The sequence below is a fragment of the Astatotilapia calliptera genome, chromosome 13 (assembly GCF_900246225.1).
Source record: "Astatotilapia calliptera chromosome 13, fAstCal1.2, whole genome shotgun sequence".
NCBI classification, from domain to species: domain Eukaryota; kingdom Metazoa; phylum Chordata; class Actinopteri; order Cichliformes; family Cichlidae; genus Astatotilapia; species Astatotilapia calliptera.
This window is the reverse complement of record NC_039314.1, coordinates 5254849-5260848: the sequence shown is the minus strand read 5'-3', so window position 1 is coordinate 5260848 and position 6000 is coordinate 5254849.

Below are 6000 nucleotides of genomic sequence, written 5' to 3'. Positions count from 1 at the left end.
CAGTGCTGCATATTACAGGATCAGGGCTAGACAATCAGATAATCTGCTGCCTGGGATGAGGGAGGTATTATTATGAATGACAATGTCTGTGTGTGAGTGAGCGCGTGCATGTGCATGTCCGGGAATGTTTTTTGTTAATTTGAAGGTATGGATCATAAGGTTCTCAAAGGTGTTCACGTTAGTACCTGATTGATTCCCACATACACATTTCTCTGACACATTCTCCATGAATATTTATACACACATAGATGCATGGTCATGTTACTTGTGCAGCACCGTTCCCTGTGAGTTTTCTGCTCCCCTGTTTGTTTGCCCACCTTTATGCATCTGCAAATGTGTGTGCCTGAGTGAGGGTGTATCTGTGTGTGTTGAAACACCAGAGCTGCTCTGTATTCCCGACTCCCTACTGTGATGCAGAGGCTCCAGACTGAGCTATGACTCATCATGGGCTCTCAGTGAGATCTCTGAGGTCAGACACAAAAGAATACAGGCAGAGAGAGCGGCTCAGAGACATACAGAGAGGCATGGGCTTAACAAACGCTTGGACACTGGCTTGAAATCCACTGCCAGGTATTAACCGTTCCACTAAAATACACCGCATTATACACAGAGTATTTTATGACCACTGACAGGTGAAGTGAATAACACTGATTATGTCTTCATCACATTGACGGTGGGATATGTGAGAAAGCAAGTGAGTATTTTGTCTTATAATTTGATTTGATAAAGCAGGAAAAACAGGCAAGTGTAAGGATTTGAGCAGATCTAACAAGGGCCAAATTATGATGGCTAGAGAACTGGGTCAGAGCGTCTCCAAAACTGCAGTTCTTGTGGGGTATTTCTAGTCTGCAGTGGTCAGTATCTATCAAAAGGAACAGTGGTGAACCAGTGAAAGGATCATGGGTGGCCAAGGCTCACTGATCTGCATGGGGAGTAGATCAGTGTGATCTGGTCCAAGAAACAAGCTACTATAGCTTAAACTACTAAAAAATTTATTGCGGGTTCTGATAAAAAAAAAGGTGTCAAAATTATGGAGTCCCACAAAGGACATGGGAGAGAAAAAAAATAAAGATGAAATGTTTTGGCCGCATCCTATGGAGGCCGCCAGCTCAAAGCCAACCGGGAGGTCGAGGCACGAGGCAAATGTCCAAACTCCTACGGTTTGGACATTTGCATTACGGACATTTATAATCCTGGGATATCGGACCATTTCCCGGTTTTGTTTAATGTCAATGTGTGCAATATGGAGCTGAAACGTGAGGGTCCTGTGCAAAATATACGCATGATTAACTCAGAGACTATTGCTCAGTTTTCTATGGCTCTGACCAACACTGCCTTCTGCGAAATTAACTGGGATACAGCTACACCGGTTAATGATCTCGCTAACTCCTTCATCGCCACCTGTACTTCTATTTTAGACACTGTAGCTCCCTTAAAGACCAAACGCCTTAAACCATTCCGTCAACCGTGGATGAATGACTATACTCGTACCCTCCGACGTGAATGCCGCCAAGCGGAGAGGAGATGGAAGAAAGACAAACTCCAGATCTCCTTTGACATTCTCCACAATTGTCTGAAGAAATATCAGAAGGCTGTTAAAGCTGCAAAAGCCTCCTTCCTTTCGGAGATCATTGCGACTAATAGTCATAAGCCGCAGGTCCTTTTTGGCATTTTTAATTCGTTAATAAATCCACTCTCCACTCAGACCGAGACCTCCCAAGCTTTATGTGAAAAATTCCTAAACTATTTTTCAGATAAAACTATAGCACTAAGATCCACACATCTACCCATTGAGGACACATCTTTAACATCCGAACCCTCGTCGGTACTAGAACAGTTTGAATTTGTTTCCTTTCCGACCCTTAAGGAAATAATAGCTCAAACGAAAAATTCCAATTCCCGTCATGATGTGCTCCCTTCTCGCATTATCAAAAACGCCCTGAATATTGTAGGACCCTGGATTTTACTTATAATGAATTCATCACTACTATCAGGCTGCGTCCCTGCCGTGTTCAAACATGCAGTTATCCAACCTGTAATCAAGAAAAGTAATCTTGATCCTAATGTCCTCTCAAACTATAGGCCGGTATCGAAACTCCCTTTTATGGCTAAAGTCTTAGAGAAAATTGTTCTCAAGCAATTGCAATCTTTCTTAGAGGCAAATGGAATCAATGAAAAATTCCAATCTGGTTTTAAACCTCACCACAGTACTGAGACAGCTTTACTGAGAGTTTTTAACGATCTCCTCGTAACTGTTGATACAGGGCGCCCTGTGGTTTTAGTTCTTTTAGACTTGTCCTCTGCTTTTGATACGGTTGACCATGATATTCTCCTTTCAAGACTTGAACATGTAGTTGGCCTTAAAGGCAAAGTACTCTCATGGTTTAAATCATACCTATCCGAGCGGTTTTTCTCTGTCTCTATGGGAAATCACTCCTCTTCCCCCGCACCCCTTCGTTGCGGTGTTCCCCAGGGGTCTGTGTTAAGTCCCACGTTGTTCTCTCTCTATCTGTTACCCCTGGGAAAAATCTTTAGAAATCACAATATCTCTTTTCACTGCTATGCGGATGATATCCAAATCTATTTCCCTTTGGATTTGGATCTTCAATCCCCGCTATTGCCGTTGCTGAATTGCCTGTGTGACGTCAGAGACTGGCTACTGCATAATTCGCTCACCCTCAATGAAAACAAAACAGAAATTATCGTCTTTGGTAGCCACATGCCGTTGAAACAGCTTTCGGAGACTTTAGGTTCCTATGCCAGCCACTTATCACCCACTGTCAGAAATCTCGGAGTAATGCTGGACAGCTCCCTCAAATTAGATAAGCAAGTGGCTGCAGTGGTAAAAACCAGCTTCTACCAACTACGCCAAATTTCGAAGGCAATGCCTTACCTACGACATAAAGACCTTGAAAGGCTCATTCATGCTTTTATAACCTCTAGACTGGACTACTGTAATTCTCTTTACTTAGGCCTCCAACTCTCTCTTATTCAACGCCTACAATTAGTCCAGAATGCCGCAGCACGCCTTTTAAGCGGCGCTAGAAGACAGGATCATATTACTCCCATTCTAGCTGACCTCCACTGGCTTCCTGTCAAATACCGTATTGTTTTTAAAATTCTTTTATATACTTTTAAAATCTTAAATAACTTGGCACCCAGTTATTTGATTGACCTTCTTAATCTATATATCCCTACAAGGGCACTCAGATCCTCTAATCAGGGGCTTCTAATGCAACCAATGTCTCGATTAAAGACGAAGGGGGATCGGGCCTTTGCTTTCGCTGCACCAAAACTCTGGAACAGCCTACCGGTTGATGTCCGTGTGTCGGAAACTATCCAATCTTTTAAATCTCGGTTAAAAACCCATCTGTTTAAGCTCGCTTTTCAAACTACTTAGCTTAATTTTCCCTGATTCATGTCTGTTCTTATATTATTATTTTATAATTTTATTCTTTGATAACTGTTTTCTCCTGTTGTAAATTGCAAGTATGGTTCGTTTGTGAAGCACTTTGTTGTACTTGTGACTTTTAAATGTGCTATAGAAATAAAATTGAAATTGAAATTGAAATTGCAGTGTCCCCTTAGGCTGTAGTGGGCCTTGACCTCACGTTAGCTTCGAGATGGTGGGTAACAGACGTCTCTGAAAACATCGGAGCACTTTTGCAAATATGTGATGTCTTGATAAACCGAGCAGATATTTGAAGTTTACACAGCTACATTCATGCCTGAAAAATATCTTAAAAGTTAATTTTGTGACTCAGAACGAATAATATTAAAACTAAGTAGCTGCCACCATTGTTGGAAACGAATTGGCTGGGCTGCGCTTTGAATTCTGGGATAGGTTGGGTCACGAAGGATACACCGACTTGGCCTTCAAATGCGACCTGTGAAGGATGCAGTCAATTTTGCAAGATATCGCAAAAGTTTTGCAAGATCCCAAGTTACTTTTGCAAGATCTTGCAAAACTTCATCTTAATTTTTTTTTCTCCCACGTCCCTTGCGGGGCTCCGTACAGAATACACGATGCATCACAGTTTGTTGCATATGGGGCTGAATAGCTGCAACCCTAGATGTGACTTCGTTGTGTTTGTGTTATAGTAAAGTTGGTTCTGGTTCAACACTGCAAGTGTTTAATCACACTGTAGTGATGTCATGGCTTTGTGACACGGAAACACCGTCACACCACACACCAAACCTTAACCCTAAATCCTCCCTATAGCCCTGTAACCCAAACTGCAATCACATCCTAACCCCCAACACTAACCCCAACCATTACCACTCCCTTTTTTGGATTTTTTCCTGAGTGGACAACAGCAGGTGTTTTTCCAAGTCACACATCAATGGCATCATAACAATGTGATTAATCAGGTGCAATGTTAATCCTGGACAAACATTATTATGTTGATCCAGGAACAACACAGATGCAAGGATATCACATAGACTAGCCGCAGACCAGTCAGGGTGCCCAATCTGAGCAGTGGAAGAAGGTGGCATGGTCAGATGAATCATGTAAAAGGTGGACACAAACAATATTAAGGAGATGTTCATAATGTTATGCACGATCAGTTTAACTATGCTTTTAAAAGAATGTGCATTTTAACAACAGAACATGCAGAACGACAGAAAAGAGAAATGCATCAAGCTTGAAATTAACCAGCTGTGGATTCAAAGTTACCTGATAATACAAGCGTTCCATAAGTTGCTATGCATCTGTTTGATAGTGTGGCCCCTCTTTTTTGGACTGCACTGATATTGTGTTCAGTGTGCACTGCCTCCTGAAAGGCGTGGATGGAAGTCTGCAGAGAGCCAGGCAGAGCGACAGACAGCACAGTGGCGTTATCACACAAAACGCTTGTTACATAAACAAGCTCAGAGCCTGCTTCCAATTGGAGCCCAATTACATGGTGTTTGCAGGCCATAGGGAGAAGCACAGATCTCAGGGCAGATAAGGGCTCACTCCTGCACACCCTGCACGGGGGCTCTCAATACAGGCTAAACACTGCCATTCTGCAGTGATCTCACAGATGGGCAAAGTGAGAGGCTGACAGAGGTAGATGCATGTGTGTCTTTGTGTGAGAAGGTGAGAGAGATGGTGAATACGAGGGCGTTCATTCTTGTGTTACAGCTGCACATGACAAGGAGCGGAAAAGCACTTTTTGGGAAGATTTCGTGCTAATAGCGCCATCTGATAAGACTGCTGATGGTGATTGTGTAGAACTGAATGGGTGAAGGTGGCATGACGACCACAGCAGTGTCTGTGATAACCCTTCCTTTGTTTGCATGCATGCAGCGAACTCGGATGACTGCCATATTCGGAGTTCTTGTAACAGTATCACAAAGGGTCTCATCAGCAATTTGTAGAAAAAGTGGGGACACTTTATTTTCACCATTGCATTAGAGCACTTGATGTCTATCAGGAGTCCAGTCTATCACGAGACTCCTGATAGAAGCAGCAGGATGAATGCAGGACTATACTCTCTGCTCAGATTCAGTCAAATGCTGCAAAACTGATTGCACAGAGCTTTACAATGCTATTGGATAATAACCCCAAGTGTAATACAAAAGCAACCCAAGAGTTTCTTAAGGGAAAGAAATGGGATATTCTTCAATGGCCAAGCCAGTCACCTCATCTCCATCCACTAAGCCAATAAGCATGCTTTTTAGTTACTGAAGACAAAACTGAAGGTAGCAAGACCCCCAAACAAGCAGCACCTGAAGGTTACTGCTGCATTAAAGGCCTAAAAGTAAAAGTCTGCACATCAATCACATCTTGCTTATTTGACTGTGAATCATCTGTGGTGGACTCTTATTCAAACAATGAGGTCAACTGTATCTTAAAAATAGAAGCCGTGTAATAAACATTGTGTAGACATAGAGATATTTATGAAAACATGATGTTTTTAAGTTTTTCTTTTCTCTTGTTATTTGAGTTATATTTGCATGTTCGTAATAAAAACTATTCTGTTGGTAAGAGAGCTCCCTATATTCACTGTACTG